Source organism: Bombina bombina, chromosome 6 (genome assembly GCF_027579735.1).
Source record: "Bombina bombina isolate aBomBom1 chromosome 6, aBomBom1.pri, whole genome shotgun sequence".
NCBI lineage: Eukaryota > Metazoa > Chordata > Amphibia > Anura > Bombinatoridae > Bombina > Bombina bombina.
In genome coordinates this window covers 427,775,582-427,797,062 of record NC_069504.1, presented here as the reverse complement: position 1 = coordinate 427,797,062, position 21,481 = coordinate 427,775,582, and the positions used below count along the sequence as shown (strand labels likewise).

At 40.0% G+C, this 21,481-nt stretch overlaps 1 protein-coding gene across 2 annotated transcripts in view; it reads right to left on the bottom strand.

The window, feature by feature from the left end:
* AFF4 (ALF transcription elongation factor 4) overlaps positions 1-15,485 on the bottom strand; it is a 433,430-nt gene extending 417,945 nt beyond the window's left edge. For both annotated transcript variants that reach the window (XM_053717172.1, XM_053717174.1), the window contains exon 1: positions 15,123-15,485. The gene's annotated coding sequence lies outside the window, so the exon portion shown is untranslated. The remainder of the gene's footprint in view (positions 1-15,122) is intronic.
* Positions 15,486-21,481: the final 5,996 nt, after the last annotated feature.

The following is a 21,481-nucleotide window of genomic DNA, read 5'->3' as shown; positions in this document are numbered from 1 at the left end:
TTAAATTTTTCCTGGATGCCTTGCCATAAGTCTGTTGGGTGACCAAATTGATCCCGTCATGCTCCCATAGCATCAAAAGAGGTGCTTTATACATTGTGAGTACCACTCTTATTATCTGAGTTTGATCACTTGTACCAACAATACTAGGCCATATAGGCACTTGTGTCTCTTCTCTGTCCACATAGACATCAGTTCCTGTGCAGGAAGTTGGTCTTCTGGGTGACCGAATAGATCCCAGACTGCCCCTATAGCACTAACTGAGGTGCTCTTCTAAATGTGAGTTTGTTTCTTATCTCAAGATCTACAAAATTGGACCAAACAATATTGGGCCATGTGGCGCTTCTGTTTTTTCTTCTCTTTATAGATTGCTGTGCTGACATACCTAACAGAGCTGGAGCACGGACCGCGCATACAAGCAAGCCAAGGGGCGGCGCTATCAGTGTATCACCCGGAAACAGCATCTGGTACGTCACTATGCTACCAGATGTAAACAAACAATCAGCTGTCAACCCGGAGACACACTGATATTACCTAAGGCATATCGCTGGTGCTTACATATCCTATGAGGGGCAAATAACAGCTCATATCCGTGCTCCAGCTCTGTTAGGTATGTCAGCACAGCGCTTTTACTGTATATTGTTTATTTGTAAATGCCCGATATGGATTGCATGCCCGCTCTTAATTAATGTGAGTACTTTAATATAAGGATCAGAAGCACGAGAAATATGGCTTTTTTGCTATGGGCAGATTCAATTTTTTTGCAATGGGCAGATACAGTTTATGTCAGTACCATGTATGCCTGTATTCCATAACTGTTACATAGTAGGTGGTAGCATATGTAAGCTACGAATTTAACCATGTATAATTGAAGACAGACTTTAGTTGTTAGGTTTTGCCTAGATCTGTTATTGATTTTGATTTTTATTTGTTTATTCTCCTATTCATTGGGGGAGCTGTATGGGTGTTCACATTGTTTGGGTGGTTGCTATGACAACCTTTGGCGGGGGTTTTTTTTTTTCATTTTGGGGGTGGGGCTTATATTTCATTGGTGTTTGTTTGTATAAAAGGATGCATTCTGTATGTGTTCTCTGTCTGAGGAAGGGGATACGGTCCCCGAAACGTCACACAAATAAAGATATTTATTTAAAAGGACCAGTGAGTGCAGCCATCTGTTCATTGATATATATATATATATATATATATATATAGATATATAGAGAGATATAGATATATAGAGAGATATAGATATATAGAGAGATATAGATATATAGAGAGATATAGATATATAGAGAGATATATATAGATATACACACACACACACTGGATATAAAAAGTCTACACACCCCTGTTAAAATGTCTGGTTTCTGTGATGTAAAAAAATGACAAAGAAAAATCATTTCAGAACTTTTTCCACCTTTAATGTGACCTATAAACTGTACAACTCAATTGAAAAACAAACTGAAATCTTTTAGGTAAAGGGAAATAAAAATAAAAAACTAAAATAATATGGTTGCATAAGTGTGAACACCCTTTTATAACTGGGGATGTAGCGGTGTTCAGAATTAAGCAATCACATTCAAAACCATGTTAAATAGGAGTCAGTACATACCTGCCATCATTTAAAGTGCCTCTGATTAACCCCAAATAAAAGTTCAGCTGTTCTAGTAGGTCTTTCCTGACATTTTGTTAGTCGCATCCTACAGCAAAAGCCATGGTCCGCAGAGAGCTTCTAAAGCATCAGAGGGATCTCATTGTTAAAAGGTATCAGTCAGGAGAAGGGTACAAAATAATTTCCAAGGCATTAGATATACCATAGAACACAGTGAAGAAAATATGGTGCAACAGTGACATTTACAAGAACTGGATGTCCCTCCAAAATTGATGAAAAGACGAGAAGAAAACTAGTCTGGGAGGCTACCAAGAGGCCTACAGCAACATTAAAGGAGCTGCAGGAATATCTGGCAAGTACTGGCTGTGTGGTACATGTGACAACAATCGCCCGTATTCTTCATATGTCTGGGCTATGGGGTAAAGTGGCAAGACGGAAGCCTTTTCTTACAAAAAAACAACATCCATGCCCAGCTAAATTTTGCAAAAGCATGTTGTGGAAGGTGTTCTGTTCTGATGAAACCAAAGTTGAACTTTTTGGCGACAATTCCAAAAGATATGTTCGGCGCAAAAACAACACTGCATATCACTAAAAGAACACCATACCCACAGTTACACTAACACCTAACCTTACACTACAATTAAATAAATTACATTTATTAAATGCAATTAACTAAATTACCAAGAAAAACAAACCCTAAATTACACAAAATAAAAAAAAATTATCAAACATTTAAACTAATTACACCTAATCTAATAGCCCTATCAAAATAAAAAATCCCCCCTAACATTAAAAAAAAAACCTAGCCTAAACTAAACTGCTAATAGCCCTTAAAAGTGCCTTTTGCAGGGCATTGCCCCAAAGAAATCAGTTCCAATCAGCCAAAAGAATGTGAGCTCAATCCTATTGGCTGATTGTATCAGCCAATAGGATTTTTTCACTTTTAATTCCGATTGGCTGATAGAATTCTATCAGCCAATCGGAATTCAAGGGACGCCGTCTTGGATGACGTCACTTAAAGGAACCTTCATTTGACGTTAGCTGTGGAAAGAAGAGGATGCTCCGCGCCGGATGGATGAAGATAGAAGATGCCGTCTGGATGAAGACTTCTGCCCATCTGAAGCACTTCTTGCCGCTTGGATGAAGACTTCTCCCGGATTCGTTGAGGATGGATGTCGGGTCTTCAAAAACTAAGTGGATCTTCAGGGGTTAGTGTTAGCTATTTTTTAAGGGTTTATTGGGTGGGTTTTCTTTTTAGCTTAGGGTTTGGGCGGAAAAAGAGCTAAATGCCCTTTCCAGAGCAATGGGGAGCTTAGGTTTTTTTTAGTTAGGATTTTATTTGGGGGTTGGCTGTGTGGGTGGTGGGTTTTGCTGTTGGGGGGTTGTTTGTATTTTTTTTACAGGTAAAAGAGCTGATTTCTTTGAGGCAATGCCCCGCAAAAGGCCCTTTTAAGGGCTATTGGTAGTTTAGTGTAGGCTAGGGGTTTTTTTTTTATTGGGGGGGGGGGGCTTTTTTATTTTGATAGGGCTATTAGATTATGTGTAATTAGTTTAAATATCTGATCATTTCTTTTTTATTTCGTGTAATTTAGTGGGGGTTTTTGTAATTTAGTCAATTGTATTTAAGTAATGTAATTGATTTGATTGTAGTGTAATGTTAGGTGTTAGTGTAAGACAGGTTAGGTTTTATTTTACAGGTAAATGTGTATTTATTTTAGCTAGGTAGTTAGTAAATAGTTAATAACTATTTAGTAACTATTCTACCTAGTTAAAATAAATACAAACTTACCTGTGAAATAAAACCTAAGATAGATACAATGTAACTATTAGTTATATTGTAGCTAGCTTAGGGTTTATTTTACAGGTAAGTATTTAGTTTTAAATAGGAATTATTTAATTATTAATAGTAGGTTTTATTTAGATTTATTTTAATTACATTAAAGTTAGTGGGGTTTAGGGGTTAATACATTTAGTATAGTGGCGGCGACGTTGGGGCGGCAGATTAGGGGTTAATAAGTGTAGGTAGGTTGCGGCGACATTGGGGCAAGAGATTAGGGGTTAATAACATTATGTAGGTGTCGGCGATGTTGGGGGCAGCAGATTAGGGGTTAATAAGTATAATGTGGGAGCTTAGGTTTTTTTAGTTAGGATTTTATTTGGGGGGGTTGTTGTGTGGATTTTACTGTTGGGGTGTTTTATTTTTAAAGGTAAAAGAGCAGATTTCATTGGGGCATGCCCTGCGAAAGGCCCTATTAAGGGCTATTGGTAGTTTAGGCTAGGTTTTTTTACTTTAGGGGGACTTTTTTTAGTTTGATAGGGCTATTAGATTAGGTGTAATTAGTTTAAATATTTGAGAATTTCTTTTTTATTTTGTGTAATTTAGGGTTGTTGTTTTTTTGTAATTTAGTTAATTGTATTTAATTAATGTAATTTATTTAATTGTAGTGTAAGGTTAGGTGTTAGTCTAACTCAGGTTAGGTTTTATTTTACAGGTAAATTTGTATTTATTTGAGCTAGGTAGTTATTAAATAGTTAATAACTATTTACTAACTAGTCTACCTAGTTAAAATAAATACAAACTTAGCTGTGAAATAAAAATAAAACCTAAGCTAGATACAATGTAACTATTATTTATATTGTAGCTAGCTTAAGGTTTATTTTACAGGTAAGTAGTTTTAAATAGGAATTATTTAATTAACAGTAGATTTTATTCAGATTTATTTTAATTACATTAAAGTTAGTGTTAGGATTAGATTTAGGGGTTAATAACTTTAGTATAGTGGCAGAGATGTTAGGGGCGGCAGATTAGGGGTTAATATTTAACTAGTGTTTATGATGCGGGAGTGCAGCGATTTAGGGGTTAATATGTTTATTCTAGTGGCAGCGATGTCGGGAGCGGCAGATTAGGGGTTAATTATTTTATTGTTTGCGATGCATGAGGGCTTCGGTTTAGGGGTTAATAGGTAGTTTATGTGTGTTCGTGTACTTTTTAGCACTTTAGTTAGGAGTTTTATGGTACAGTTTTGTAGCGCAAAACTCATAACTACTGACTTTCAGTTTACGGTATGGATCTTGTAGTTTTAGGCCGGACAGGCAAACTCTTAATACCGGCGCAAAGGAAGTCCCATTGAAAAATTACTTTTTAAAAGCTGCGGTAGTTACATTGCGTTACGGCCAAAAAAAGTGTGCGGTGCCTCTAAACCTGCAAAACTCGCAATACCAGCGGTAGTGAAAAAGAGCCTTAAAGGGACAGTCTAGTATAAATTAAAGGGCAATAATACCCAAATGTTTAAACACTTGAAAGTGATGCAGCATAGCTTTAACCCCTTAAGGACCAAGGCCATTTTTCAATTTCTTTCCCTTAAGGACCAGGGCTATTTTTACATTTCTGCGGTGTTTGTGTTTAGCTGTAATTTTCCTCTTCCTCATTTACTGTACCCACACATATTATATACCGTTTTTCTCGCCACTAAATGGACTTTCTAAAGATACCATTCTTTTCATCATATCTTATAATTTACTATAAAAAATATTATAAAATATGAGGAAAAAAATGGAAGAAAAACACTTTTTCTAACTTTGACCCCCAAAATCTGTTACACATCTACAACCACCAACAAACAACCATGCTAAATAGTTTCTAAATTTTGTCCTGAGTTTAGAAATACCCAATGTTTACATGTTCTTTGCTTTTTTTGCAAGTTATAGGGAAATAAATACAAGTAGCACTTTGCTATTTCAAAACCACTTTTTTTCAAAATGAGCGCTAGTTACATTGGAACCCTGATATCTGTCAGGAATACCTGAATATCCCTTGACATGTATATATTTTTTTTTTAGAAGACATTCCAAAGTATTGATCTAGGCCCATTTTGGTATATTTCATGCCACCATTTCACCGCCAAATGCGATCAAATAAAAGAAATTGTTCACTTTTTCACAAACTTTAGGTTTCTCACATAAATTATTTACAAACAGCTTGTGCAATTATGGCATAAATGGTTGTAAATGCTTCTCTGGGATCCCCTTTGTTCAGAAATAGCAGACTTATATGGCTTTGCTTTTTGGTAATTAGAAGGCTGCTAAATGCCACTGCACACCACATGTGTTTTATGCCCGGCAGTGAAGGGGTTAATAAGGGAGCATGCATGGAGCTTGTAGAGTTAATTTTAGCTTTAGTGTAGTGTAGTAGACAACCCAAAGTATTGATCTAGGCCCATTTTGGTATATTTAATGCCACCATTTCAGCGCCAAATGCGATCAAATTTAAAAAAAAACGTAATTTTTTCGCAATTTTAGGTTTCTCACTGAAATTATTTACAAACAGCTCGTGCAATTATGGCACAAATGGTTGTAAATGCTTCTCTGGGATCCCCTTTGTTCAGAAATAGCAGACATATATGGCTTTGGCGATGCTTTTTGGTAATTAGAAGGCTGCTAAATGCCGCTGCACATCACACGTGTATTATGTCTAGCAGTGAAGGGGTTAATTAGGGATCTTGTAGGGAGCCTGCAGGGTTAATTTTAGCTTTAGTGTAGAGATCAGCCTCCCACCTAACACATCAGACCCCCTGATCCCTCCCAAACAGCTCTCTTCCCTCCCCTACAATTGTCCCCGCCATCTTAAGTACTGGCAGAAAGTCTGCCAGTACTAAAATAAAATGTATCTTTTTTTTTTTATTTTATTTTATTTTTGAATATTTATATATGCTGCTGTGTAGGGTCCCCCTTAGCCCCAAACCTCCCTGATCCCCCCCCCCCCCAAACAGCTCTCTAACCCTCCCCCTCTACATTATTGGGAGCCATCTTGGGTACTGGCAGCTGTCTGCCAGTACCCAGTTTACAAAAAAATATATTTTTTTTATTTTTTTCCCCACTTTTCTGTAGTGTAGCTCCCCCCCCCAAGACTAAACCCCTTCCCAGATCACTTTGATTATTGTGATTTATGGTTTTATTCCCTCTAAATGTAAACTAACTATGTTCCATAGTGTAATGGTTCCCACCCGCTCCCTCCCCGTGCACACGCCCGCCCGCCTTCCCCGTGCACGTGCGCCCCCCCCCCCCCAGCGATCCCGCCCACCTCTGCAATCCATCGATGGCCGCCCACCCGCCTCCCATGTCGGCTCCCACCCACCAACGATTGCGGCCATCGATGTCCGTTGCGGAGAGGGCCACAGAGTGGCTCTCTATGCATTTGATGGGGCAAAATGTTATTGCAGTGATGCCTCCATATCGAGGCATCACTGCAATAACCGGAAAGCGGCTGGAAGCGATCAGGATCGCTTCCAGCCGCTTTCAACCCCAACGTTGTACGTCGCTGGTCTTTAAAGACCAGTTTGTGCAAGACGTACCCTGTACGACGCGTGTCGTTAAGGGGTTAAAAAGCTGACTAGAAAATACCACCTGAACATCTCTATGTAAAAAAGAAAGATATTTTACCTCAAAAGTTCCTCAGTAGCCACATCCCATTGTAAAGGATTTCTAAGCAGCATATTAGTATGTCTGTCCCGGGACAGCTGAAAGGATGAGCCTTGTGCACTCATGTTATTTCCCTATTCAGATTAGGGAAGTTTAAATGAAATTTCATAAGAGTTAAGTCAAATCTCATGAGATCACAGTAAAAGAGTTCATGACCTCAGCACTGCTGATGCTGATTGGCTGCGGTTCATTTCTTAATTTTTTTTTTCTTTTTACCTGCAGCTGGGAGCAACAGAGTATAACTTTTTACACATAACTTATTCTGCTGAGCTGAGGAGATTGTGAGGTTAAATATCTTCTTTTTTTACATAGAGATGCTCAGGTGATATTTTCCGGTCAGCTCTTTACAGTTATACTGCATCAGTTTCAAGTGATTTAGCATATGAGTATTATGTCCCTTTAAACTTTCATTACTCAGATAGGACTTAATTTTAATCAACTTTCCAATTTACTTTTATCATCAAATTTGCTTTTTTCTCTTGGTATTCTTAGTTTAAACTAAACATAGGTAGGCTCATATGCTAATTTCTAAGCCTTTGAGGGCTGTCTCTTATCACATGCTTTTTAAATCTCTTTTCAACAGAAAGAGACAGAAAGTACATGTGGGCCATATAGATAACATTGTGTTCAGGAACAGGAGGTTATTTAAGATTTAGCACAAAACAATGCTAAATTTAAGACAATAGATAATAAACAGTCACAGTCACGTGATCAGGGGGCTGGAAGAAGGTTCCTAGATACAAGGTAATCAAAGAGGTAAAAAGTATATTAATATAACTGTGTTTGTTATGCGAAACTGGGGAATGGGTAATAATGTGATTATCTATCTTTTAAAACAATAATAATTCTATGGTAGACTGTCCCTTTAACGCTGCTTTTTCACTCAATACTGCAAAACTCGTAATCTAGCCGTATGTTTACTAATTATTTCATATGTGCTCCAGTTCAGATATCCTCAAAATGTGGCCTGAGGACAGCTTTGAAAACTGGTGGTCCACGAGAAGATGTTGGTGGTCCTTGACACCATCAAGCAGGAATTAGTCTCCTCTAATAGTGTCACTCCCATTGTGCCGCAACTCTCTACAGTGCCTGGCTGGACATCAGTGAAAACCGTTGGAGAAGTTAAATTACAATCTCCCTACACAGGTTGCGTAGTACTTCCATTCTAAAGCCAGCAGAGGTTGGTATAGTCTTGGCTTGAAATAGTGGAATTAAAGCCTACTACTCTTTGTAGTAGTTTTCCTAATTCCTTCAGATGGACTTACATCACTGTTTATTCTTCTTCCCCTCCATCTTTTTTTTTTTCAATTAAATATTAATTATTTTTCATTCTAATAATTTCCCACAAAGCCACTCCACCTGAATTGCAGTATTTGCCATCCAGCAGATCAGCCATATCCCACCAGTATTCTATTAATTGCCAGTAACATCAGTTGTGGTTAGCTCACATCCATATTGAGAGTTTTCTGATATAAACTTATTTTATGACTCCAATGTCTGTCCATGATCATAAGTAGTTTTGAATAATTCCTACCTGTGGGAGGTAACTTGGAAGTCTTGTGGTCCTTTTAAACATAATTATTTTTTCCCCACTTTCTGCCTCTCTGTTTCCAGCTCAAAAGTTGGCACTCACCCTTAATCTGTCATTTGGAGGTATTCTCTCAGTACTGTCATTCAGTTAAAGGAACACTGAACCTATTTTTTTTCTTTTGTGATCCAGATAGAGCATGAAATTTTAAGCAACTTTCTAATTTACTCCTATTATCAAATGTTCTTTATTCTCTTGGTATCTTTATTTGAAATGCAAGAATGTAAGTTTAGATGCCGGCTCATTTTTGGTGAACAAACTAGGATGTCCTTGCTGATTGGTGAATAAATTCATCCACCAATTAAAAACTGCTGTCCAGAGTTGCTGAACCAAGAAAAAAAAGCTTAGATGCCTTCTTTTTCATATAAAGATAGCAAGAGAAGGAAGAAAAATTGATAAAAGGAGTCAATTAGAAAGTTGCATGCTCTATCTGAATCACAAAAGAAATTATTGGGGAGAGCGAGAGCGACAGAGAGCGAGAGAGACAGAGAGAGAGACACACACAGAGAGAGACACAAACAGAGAGACAGAGAGAGACAAAGAGAAGGAGGTGGTGTAGGTATTTAACTTTCCTCTCGTTGCACCTCTCTCTTCCCTCACTTTTCCCTCATTCGAAACCCACATGATTTGCTTATTCTCCCCTCTCTCTGTATGTGTTGCAGTCATATACCGACCCCCTGGCTCCTCAACTCAATTTCTAGATCACTTGGCTGCCTGGCTACCCTACTTCCTTTCCTCAGACACCCCTGCCCTCATTCTTGGCGACTTCAACATCCCCCTTAACAATCCCACTGCCTCATCTGCTAAACAACTTCTGCAACTCACTTCCTCTTTCGGTCTGTCACAATGGACTGATTCTCCCACTCACAAAGACGGTCACTCTCTTGACCTGATCTTTAGCTATCGATGCACTCTCTCAAACTCCCCTTTTCCTCTTTCTGACCACCATCTCCTTACTTGCAACATATCATCCCTTCCTACAACTCTCCCACCTTCTACTCCTCACACCAAACTTCACAGAAGCATTATGTCTTTAGATCAGCAACAACTTGCTAATTCCCTTAAACCGCTCCTCTCATCCTCCTCCTCCTTTTCCTGCCCTGAACAATCTGCCACTATAATTCCACCCTTATATCCGTCCTTGACAATCTCGCCGCTCTTACCACTGGTCGGAAATCACACACTCATCCCAGCCCTGGCATACTCCTCTGACATGGTACCTACGCAGATGTTCCCGTACTGCTGAACGGCATTGGAGAAAATCACGGAGTTCAGCTGATTTTCTTCATTACAAATTCTTGAACTCTTACTACTCTGCCCTTAATCTCCACAAGCAACACTACTTCTCTACTCTTATCTCTAATCTTTCTTCAAAAATGTCTGTTCTCCACTTTCATTACTCTCCTCCACCCTCCCCCACTTCCTAATACAACTTCTCTGTCAGCTCAAGACTTTGCCAGTCACTTCATTAAAGGGACAGTATACACTCATTTTCATATAACTGCATGTAATAGACACTACTATAAAGAATACGATGCACAGATACTGATATAAAAATCCAGTATAAAACTTACTTAGAAGCTTTCAGTTTAGTTCTGTTGAAAAGGTAGCTGGAAAGCCCACTGCAAGTGGGAAATATAGACACTCCCCCCTCCCCCTTTTGCATATGAAAAGACCCTTTACACAAACAGGAGCAAGCTGTAATAGGTAGCTGACAGTATTCTCATAAAACTTTGGGGCTTGGTTAGGAGTCTGAAAATCAGAGCAATGTTATTTAAAAATAAGCAAAACTATACATTTAAAATAAAAACTTTATTGGCTATATAAATAGGTCATCTACAAAACATTTATGCAAAGAAAAAATGAGTGTATAATGTCCCTTTAACAAAATTGACTCCATCAGACATGAAATCAGCTCTCAACATAATTCCATTCTCTCCCCCCCCCCCCCCTCAAATGCTCTCACTCAAACACAACCCTCATAACCTGAAACTTAGTTCATTCTCCCCTGTTACTGAGGAAGAAGTTTCGGCACTTATACTGCGCTCTCACCTCACTACCTGTCCCCTTGACCCTATCCCCTCACAGCTACTCCCCTCCTTCTCTGCTACCCTTACCCCTATACTAAGACACATTTTAAACCTCTCCCTCAGCACTGGTACATTTCCCTCATCGATGAAACATGCACTGGTCACATCTATCCTCAAAAAAACCTTCCCTTGATCCTACCTCCCCATCCAACTACCGCCCTTTTTCCCTCCTCCCTCTTGCTTCAAAGCTTCTCGAAAAACTAGTATATGCACGCCTATCCCATTTCCTTACGTTAAACTCCCTTCTAGACCCGCTGCAATCTGGATTTCGACCCCATCACTCCACAGAGACAGCTATTAAGGTCACCAACGACCTACTTACAGCTAAATCAAAAGGCCACTTCTCTCTGCTTATCCTCCTTGATCTGTCCGCAGCCTTTGACACTGTTGACCACCCTCTTTTGCTCTAAACCCTCCAATCCTTCGGCATCTGTGACACAGCCCTTTCGTGGCTCTCTTCCTACCTATCAAACCGTACCTTCAGTGTAGCCTTCTCTGGGGCCTCCTCTGCCCCGTCACCACTTTCTGTCGGAGTACCGCAAGGCTCTGTCCTCGGTTCCCTTCTCTTCTCAATCTATACGTCATCACTAGGTTCCCTAATTAAGTCCCACGGTTTCCAATATCATTTGTATGCCGATGACACCCAAATCTACTTATCTGCACCAGACCTATCTCCTTCCTTGCTAACCCGTGTCACTAACTGTCTTTCTCACATCTCTAACTGGATGTCCTCTCACTACCTCAAACTAAATCTCTCCAAAACTGAGCTCCTCATTTTCCCCCCTTCTTCCAAAATCTCCCCCCCAATATCTCTATAACTGTCGACAACTCCATCTTTACCCCTACCCCGCATGCCCGATGTCTCGGGGTCACATTTGACTCAGATCTTTCCTTAACTCCTCACATTCAGTCCTTGGCTAAAGCCTGCCGCTTCCACCTTAAAAACATCTCTAAAATTAGACACTTCCTTACACAAGACACAACTAAGATTTTAATCCACTCTCTCATTCTTTCCCGCCTTGATTACTGCAACTCTGTCCTCTCTGGTCTCCCCACCTGCCGCCTAGCTCCTTTACAATCCATAATGAATGCCTCTGCCAGACTCATCTTCCTTACACGTCGTTCATCTGCTGCACCTCTCTGCCAATCCCTTCACTGGCTTCCTCTTGCCTCTAGGATCAAACACAAAACTCTCACTCTGACATACAAAGCCCTCAACTGCACTGCTCCCCCCTACATCTCAGACCTTGTCTCCAGATACTCTCCCTCCCGTCCCCTTCGCTCTACTCATGACCTCCTACTCTCCTCCTCTCGTCACACTCCCGTTTACAGGACTTCTCCAGACTGGCTCCCATCTTGTGGAACTCTCTGCCTCGCTCCACAAGACTCTCTTCTAGTTTTAAAAGCTTCAAGCGCTCCCTAAAGACTCTACGGTTCAGGGATGCATACAACCTACACTAACCTTTCCTAATACCAGTTCCTCTCCTCCATTGCTATCCCCTGAACCCCCTTAGCATGTAAGCCTAAAAGTCCAGCTGTTTGTAGATCACCTTCTTAAGAGCCGACTACAACAGTGCAACTCTTGGCAGGGACCTCTACCCATTTGATCCCTATAATTGTTTTGTTGTACTCCCCCCTTTGTTTATAGCGCTGTGGAATCTGTTAGCGCTCTACAAATAACCGAATATATATATATATAAAATTGTGAGTTTGGTGGTCCCTTAGGTCCGAAAGGTTGGCGACCCCTGAGATAGAGCATGCAATTTTAAGCAACTTTCTGATTTATTCCTATTATCAAATTCTCTTCATTCTCTTTATTTGACCAAGCTGGAATCTAAGCTTTGAAACCGGCCCATGTTTGGTTCAGAACCCTGGGTTACACTTGCTGATTGGTGGTTACATTTAGCCACCAATAAACAAGCGCTGCCCATGTTCTGAACCAAACAATTGGCCGGCTCCTAAGCTTACATTCCTTTTCAAATAAAAATACCAAGAGAACTTTTTGGATTGTTCTAGTTATATCCATATAGAAAAACATATCTGCCTCCTAGAAAAGTGGGTAGCTGGTATGTTTGAAAATAATTTGTCAACCTCTGCCTTGCAGATAACCTACCTCTCACACAAAAGTCTTCAATCTTGTGTCCTGTGACAATCAGTGGTGATACAATAAAATGTTCCAACATTCTGGTTGAAAAACCCTGATCAATTTATAGTTATCTTTATCCAAGGTACTTTACAAGGTTAAAGAGATTATCTGGGTCCTGCTAGCAAGCTTACAGGCTAAAGATGACAGTGAATTATCACAACTAACTTCAAATGACTACACTCACTTATTAAAGCCAAACACAATCTAAATATTTTTGAACCAAAAGTAATATAAAAAAAAAAAAAAAAAAAAAAAAAAAAAAGTCTTATATTGATAATGGGGAGGAAATCAACTATTTTCACCATGTGGTAATGGTACACATAATTTTTATAGGATAAATGCTCTTTCATCACAACAAGATTAAAACTAAACCCAAACAGATACATCAGTGTTCAAAAGATCTGACATAAATCACTGCTCACTATAATACTATGAATAATACTACAGTGTGACATATTAGCAAGCTGAAGCTGCCAACCAGAATACTTGCCCAATGTGAGACTGAACTCTATTCTAGATTAGTGAATGCATAATAAACAGCACTTTTGGTTGGTCTGCGTTTTGGATTCTTATCATAAAATTTAAAAACAGTAATACATTCTTAAAAATTGTACCATTGTCTGTAAATATTTTAATAGTTCTGACAGGGATATATTTATAAACAAATGCTCTAAACTTATTTCAAACAAATGAACATCAACGCGCTTACAAAAATACTAAATACGTGGAAATTGTTTATGTAGAAACTTGTTAGTAGCTCAGCAGTTACCTCAGCAGTGGAGATAACATAGGCTTTTAAACCTAGGTTACAACATGGTGGCACCTATTATTTATGGAGGCTAAAACTTTACGCTTATTTATTTCATATTTTAACAACTAATAGTATTTTAAGAAATTATACTGGCAAATACATTATTTTAATACATCTTACCATTTATTGTGTATTTATTAAATGTTTTCAACTCTAAGATTACAACAGTAAAGAAACTGAAGAGAAAATAATTGTCTATTTTACCTTCTTGATGCACTGACACAAACTGGCCAATCTCAAATCCTAGCAGGCTTTTTTTTTTTTTTTTAAACGGATACCCGATAAAAGGGAAAAAAAATAGGGAATTTTGATAAATGAAGAATATGTAGGCAAAATAAGATATTAAAATGCATGAATTTGCACTTGTCACTACTACTGTCCCTATCAGAAAGGTACAGACATACACACTGGCCTGAAGTGAAGGAACAAAGCCCTGACGTCAATTACTGGAGCTTCAGCCCATCACAGGCCTCATCACAACACAGCAAGCACTAAGCAAAGTGCTTGTGTTTATTTGTTCCTAGCACAAATCTATATTTTCTAAACATTGTGTTCTAACATAAAAACCCACTAAAAGTAGAACAAAAATAAATTAGACATAAGTGATAGAGGGTTAATGTGCTTCCATTTCAGATTTAGTGATTCAGTCTAGATTTCTTGAAAATATATGTTAATGTTTATAGCCGCTTAAAAATAAAAACCATGCATGAATGGGTGGGGGGGGGGGTCCTACATTTAAGAGATCTACATTATGCTTTTTGTTAGTCCAACCATATACAGGAGAAACCAAAAGGTCCTTGTCAACACAATTCCAAATGTCCCATCCCCCACAAATAAGGGGGGGTTAAACACCCATCGTTTGCACAGTTATTACGATTCAAACTAAAGATGTAACGCCGTAGCTGCCAAAGAGGTTTGCAAAGCACGGCAAGGCTATGCGTTACACCACACTTGAGAAGGCAAAAGGGCAATCGCATAAACAGTCTCGGCCTCCCCCATTAATTAAACGTCTCCTCTGAGTAAATAAGCAGAAGGAATTGCTGTGTGTAAAAAGGTGGAGACGCCAGATTTCTTGATGGAGTCATCTACTCCCAGTCCCTAGTAGAGCCTAATAATTAACACTTTGGCTGCCTGTTGATAATAGGCTAAGCAATTTCCACCCAATGAGTCACACATTTCCTACACAGGAAGGAGACTGGGTTATAATTTAGCAGAGATGGGACACATACCTAGAACAACCTATCAGCTGATCACCAGGGAGCTGAGCTCTTACATTCCTTCCCTATGAGTTACATTGACAGTTAACCAGCTGACTGCCGCTTAGTGCAGCAGAATATTGCTCAAACATATAGAGTGAAAGAAATGCTCAATAATAACAACACAGACTGAGCTTTCCTTACCTCCAGCTCCTCCTTCTAGGCCTCCAGCCCGAGCGCTGACACAGGAGGGACACCGCCACAAGCACCTACTCCTCCCTTCACCGTGTATACGGGGGATTATCCTAGGTCCTCAGCAGTTTAATAGAGCCTGCTTGATCCAGTCGTCAGTCTGCCCCATTTCTCCCAAAAGGCGCTGTCTCTTCGCATGTACAAATCCCGCACCGGGTTACGCCGTAACGACAATCTTAATAGCACCTACCCCGGTCCCCACCAGTAAGTGAAGAGAATCTCTCAATTCTCAGTAACCGTTGGGAGGGGCTGCCCGCGGGTCACATGACGCAACTCAAACTCCGCCTCGCGCTTTTGCCAGGGATGGGGGTTCACTGTCTCCTGGCCTTGGCGCGAGCACTGAGGGAGGAGCAATGGAACTACGTGAGTGGATCATTGAGGGGATGTGCTTACGTAACTGGCTGGATTCGGCTCGTTCGCTGTTTGTCTGACGCCGGTCAGTGGCCTCGATTTGTGCTGTGAAACGGAATTTAATTTAATTGTACAGCACGTAGGTCTTTATTTTGTCCTGCTCCTGAAGCACTCTATTCGGTTGAGTTTTGTTTTAATAGTGGTGTAATCAATTGTATGCAATAGACAACTGTAGTTGGTTAGGACACTGGGGCAGGAACCCTGGGATACGTCTAACATACCGGTTAGCATTGAATCATGACTGATGTCTTTCACAGTTTTAGTATTTTCTGTCACGTTATTTCTTTCATATAGTTGGCGAGAGTCTATGAACTGTTACGTATGGAATATACATTCCCACTAGGAGGAGGCAAAGTTTCCAAAAGCCTATAAACGCCTCCCATCTTACGCATACCTTAGTTTTAAACTTTGCCTCCATTGGAGGTGATTGAAGCATGATGATGTGCTTGATTTCTTCAGTGAGTGCTTGTCAGAGGGATGTGATGGAGTACTGTCCTATGATACAATGTTTTTGCCTCATGGGAAATCCTTCATGGGCTCTCTGTAAATTTGGTTGCAGGGACTTGTCTTCTGCCACCTTTTACAGATCAACGTTATACTCCTATTACCTCTCCTGATATGTTTTTGTACTGGTTTGGTTGTCTATTAGGTGGATGAGTGTCTATGGGTAAGTATGTTTTTGTATTTTTTAATAGCTATGTTTATGGGCACTTTTAAGATGTTTAAAAGTTTAACTATATATGTGTATGTATGACCCTGAGACAGATACTTACTATTCAGCTTACATTATTTTGTTGCATGAAAAAAAATTCAATGCACGCATCAAAATCAATTAATAAAATTCCCGTCGGAGTCGCACACCATATTACACGCAATAAACGCTTGTCAGCATCGAAGCATAATATATAGCAGGCACTAATAATACTTGTCAAAACTAGCGCACCTTAGTATATGCACTTAGAATTGATTTGAACGCGTCAAACTTGACGCAGCCTTGAATAAACAGCGAGTCGTAGTTCGTGCATATCGAACTAGCATTCGGAGGGCACGTCAACAGATCCGCACCCTATAGTGCGTCCTTTTTTCAGATAAAATGGTGTTTTGAAATTGCACGCGGTGACCTTTAAAGGGACAGTATACTATACACTCATTTTCATATAACTGCATGTAATAGACACTACTATAACGAATAAGATGAACAGATACAGGTATACCCCGCTCATACAGCGGGTTAGGGACCGGAGCCCCGCTGTAAAGTGAAAACCGCCTTAAAGTGAAACAAGGCAGTTTTAGCTTTCTTTTCACTTGCCAGTGTGTTTAAAGACTTGAAAACAAGTTTGAACTAACATATATTAGGGGTGCAATAGTGCTATGTTTAGTTTAACACTAGCACAGCACAGTATTCGTATTCATTAAATACTGTACCTGTAAAATAGTGACAATTACTGTAGTACTATTTGCCAGACTATAGCACTGAGACACAGATTGCACTGTAATGATGTAAACAGAGTGAACTAAACATAATAAAATGGTGCCAGTTACTTTTCTTGTAATCTCACGATGATTACAGCACTGTTTCAAAATCCTTGGAGGCTGAACTTCAGCTTCACAAAGCGCTGTATTAGTGAAGCGCTGTAAAAGTGAGGTATACCTGTACTGATATAAAGATCCAGTATAAAACTGTTTAAAAACTTAGAAGCTCTTAGTTTAGCTCTGTTGAAAAGGTAGCTGGAAAGACCACTGCAAGTGGGAAATAAGACACTCCCCTCCTCTCCCTTCTTTTGCATATGAAAAGACCCTTTACACAAACAGGAGCAAGCTGGAGTAGGTAGCTGACGGTATTCTCAAAACTTTGGGGCTTGTTTAGGAATTTGAAAATCAGAGCAATGTTATTTAAAAACAAGCAAAACTATACATTTAAAAAAAAAAAATTATGGTCTATATAAATAGATCTGCAAAACATTTATGCAAAGAAAAGTGTATAATGCCCCTTTAATGCTTACTAGGCTGCATTTGCTTAGAGCTTTAATGTCCATGCAACGCTATATAAAGGGGGCAAATTTTTTCCTTTGCTCAAAAAGCTTGCCTTAAAGTGAATGTAAATTATACGATTGTTAATGTACACTAACAATTCTCAAACTTATAATTGAAACCGCAATGTTTTTTTTCTTCAAAATTCACGTTTTATCATATTATAATTTATATTATAACTTATCTCAGTTTTGAAGGATAACTCCTCCCATCCTGGACTTCCTGTATTCGGACTACATTGCGTATAGAGCAGTCCCGCCTGCTCTATTACGTAGTCCTGAAGCGCGCTCACAAAGAGAAATCAATTAGCGCATGCGTTTTAAAACTATGGCTAATATGCGCATGCGTGCCCTGATCCATTGCGAATTGTAATAAATGCTAGTAAATGCTTAGCGCATGCACTAGACATGGACAAGACAAGCATTGCTTATCAATCACGAATAGGAAGGGAACGCATGCGCAGTTAGATCACGTGACGTCGAAAAAAGGGGGCTGGATGCCACGGGGGTAATATATTATTTGTTTAAGGAACTGTCCATCAACTTAGAAATGAGGGACAAGATGGCGGGCGGAGGAATAAAGTAAGAAAAATAGCGATAAATAAGTTTATATTCGCATTTCTTATTCATTTAAAAATAAATGACTTAAACAGATTCACAACATGAGGATGAGAGGTGACCGTGAGTTTACATTCACTTTAAGGGGGGAATAATAGTAATTATGGCGTCTATTTTTTTTTTATAACTATTGTCATAATGGAGCAGCACCAATCTGTCCATAAATTTACCATAGGAACTAAGTCTACTATTATTATTATCAGGTATTTGTAGAGCGCCAATTGATTCTGCAGCTCTATAAACATAGGCAGTATTCAAGGTAACATTTCTAGGGATCAAATGGCTAGAGGGCCCTGCCGAGAGTTGCACTGTTGTAGTCGGCTCGTATGAGGGGGATCTACAAACCGATGAGCTCATAGGCTTACATGCTAAGGGGTTCAAGGGGATAGCAATGGTATGGAGTTAGGAAAAGTTAGAGTAGGTTGTATGCATCCTTGAATAGTACAGTCTTTAGGGAGCACTTGAAGCTTTCAAAACTAGGAGAGTCTTGTGGAGCGAGGCAGAGAGTTCCACAAGATGGGAGCCAGTCTGAAGATGTATTGTAAACAGGAATGTGAGGAGGTAACAAGAGAGGAGGAGATCGTGAGCAGAGCAAAGGGATCGGGAGGGAGACTATCTGGAGACAAGGTCTGAGATGTAGGGGGCAGCAGTGCAATTGAGGGCTTTGTATGTTAGTGAGAATTTTGGGTTTAAGCCTGGAGGCAAGAGGAAGCCAGTGAAGGGATTGGCAGAGATATGCAGCAGATGAAGAGCAACGTGTAAGAAAGATGAGCCGGGCAGAGGCATTCATTATGGATTGTAAAGGAGCAAGGCGGCAGCTAGGAAAACAAGAGAGGATGGAGTTGCAGTAGTTGAGGCGGGAAAGGATGAGAGAGTGGATTAAAATCTTAGTTGTGTCTTGTGCAAGGAAATGTCTAATTTTAGAGATGTTTTAAGGTGGAAGCGGCAGGCTTTAGCCAGGGACTGAATGTGAGGAGTGAAAGAAAGATCTGTCAAGTGTGACGCCAAGACTTTGAGCATGTGGGGTAGGGGTAAAGATGGAGTTATCAACAGTTATAGAGAAGTTGAGGGTGGAGATTTTTGAAGAAGCCAGTGAAGGGATTGGCAGAGAGATGCAGCAGATGAAGAACGACGTGTAAGGAAGATGAGTCTGGCAGAGGCATTCATTATGGATTGTAAAGGAGCTAGGCGGCAGGTGGGGAGACCAGAGAGGACAGAGTTGCAGTAATCAAGGCGGGAAAGAATGAGAGAGTGGATTAAAATCTTAGTTGTATCTTGTGTAAGGAAGTGTCTAATTTTAGAGATGTTTTTAAGGTGGAAGCTGCAGGCTTTAGCCAAGGACTGAATGTGAGGAGTAAAGGAAAAATCTGAGTCAAATGTGACCCCGAGACATCGGGCATGCGGGGTAGGGGTAAAGATGGAGTTGTCGACAGTTATAGAGATATTGGGGGGGAGATTTTGGAAGAAGGGGGGAAAATAAGGAGCTCAGTTTTGGAGAGATTTAGCTTAAGGTAGTGAGAAGACATCCAAGATGAGATATGAGAGACAGTGACACGCGTTTGCAAGGAATAAGATAGGTCTGGTGACGAGAGGTAGATTTGGGTGTCATCGGCATACAAATGATATTGAAACCCGTGGGACTTTATTAAGGAACCTAATGACGAGTAGATTGAGAAGGGGACTGAGGACAGAGCCTTGCGGTACCCCAACAGAAAGTGTTAACGGGGCAGAGGATACCCTAGAGAAGGCTACACTAAAGGTACGGTTAGGAAGAGAACCATGAGAGAGCTGTCTCGCAAATGCTTAAAGCTTGGAGGGTTTGGAGCAAAAGAGGGTGCTCTACAGCATCAAAGGCTGCAGACAGATCAAGGAGGATAAGCAGAGAGAAGTGGCCTTTGGATTTTGCTGTGTAAGTAGGTCGTTGGAAACCTTAACAATTGCTGTCTCTACTGAATCTTTTTCTACTAAAGCTAAGTGGGCTTATTGTAAGAAAACTGAAGTAGCTTCTTCAGGTCATTTATGTGACTCATGCTTAGTTTTTTTTGTTTGTTTTTATCACATATCGATCAATCTAATGTTTCTATGTGTACTAATGCACCTACTGTCTCCTCCTTTACAGATAGAGGGTGTACCGCCAGCAATGAAAAAGTTAATTACTATTGCCATTACGAAGGCTCTGGCTGAACTACTGCCTTTAAATAAGCGTAAAAGGTCAGTTCAAATTTTACCTTCTACCAGTAATATAAGTCCTGACCTACAAAATACTGAAGTATTTTCGAAGATGAGCATTCCTCTAACAGTGATGCTCCCTCAGTGGACATAGAACCTGATAATTCCTCAGTTTTGTTTTAAAATTGAAGATATTCATTCTCTTTTGAAGGAAGTCCTTAGTCTCTTTAGGGATTGAAGAAGTTAAACCTTGTGATGATAAATCCTGTAATCGTTTACATTCAGTATATAAAACTGTTGTTGGGGGCGGAGCTTGGCCACGCAGGCGGATGGCTGCTTATTAGAGAAGCTCCTAATCCAAGAAACATTACAGCCTTATAGAATGGTGTAATTCTACCTATCTACAACTCCTTACACACAGGGGCAAAGTGGCAACTTACCCTACCTTGTTCCTGGGGCTGAAAATGAGCAAGTGACTCACTGACAGAAAAAGCTGAGCCGGTTCACAGAGAAGTATGCAGCGCTGAAGCGCCATCTTACAGGCCTTTACTGTAACGGCGCATAGGACAGATACAGCGTAACGGAGGGACCACTGAACAGCTGTGGATCACTCAACTCCTCTACCCCACATAATGCCAACACTCCGTAGAGAGCGCTGGCATCATGGACCTACAGCAGCAGGCTACTGTGAGATAACCAGGGCGCATCATCTTCGGCACAATCACAGCAAGTTTAAAAGTGAGTCTAACACTTTGTCAGGCGCTATTATGTGGCAGCGCAATCAAACACGTTACTGCCATATCACTATTAAATATCTAGCGCACATCATTTACCCTAGCTGTGTCACCTCTTCCTGCCAAACAGACACCATTGCCTACTTGAGTGGGTGCCGCCCACCATCATCTTCTACCTAGAACTGTTAATATCAAAAATCCCCATACTGTTACTGAGCATTGACACACTGCTCGGGGGGGGGTGCAACTTGCAATATAATAAGGGGCTAGTGCTGAACTAGGGAGCTTTTTGTGTCTAAGCCTTGGCTAAATTTATAAACCAATCTGTAGAGGTAGTAAGCTGTGTAAC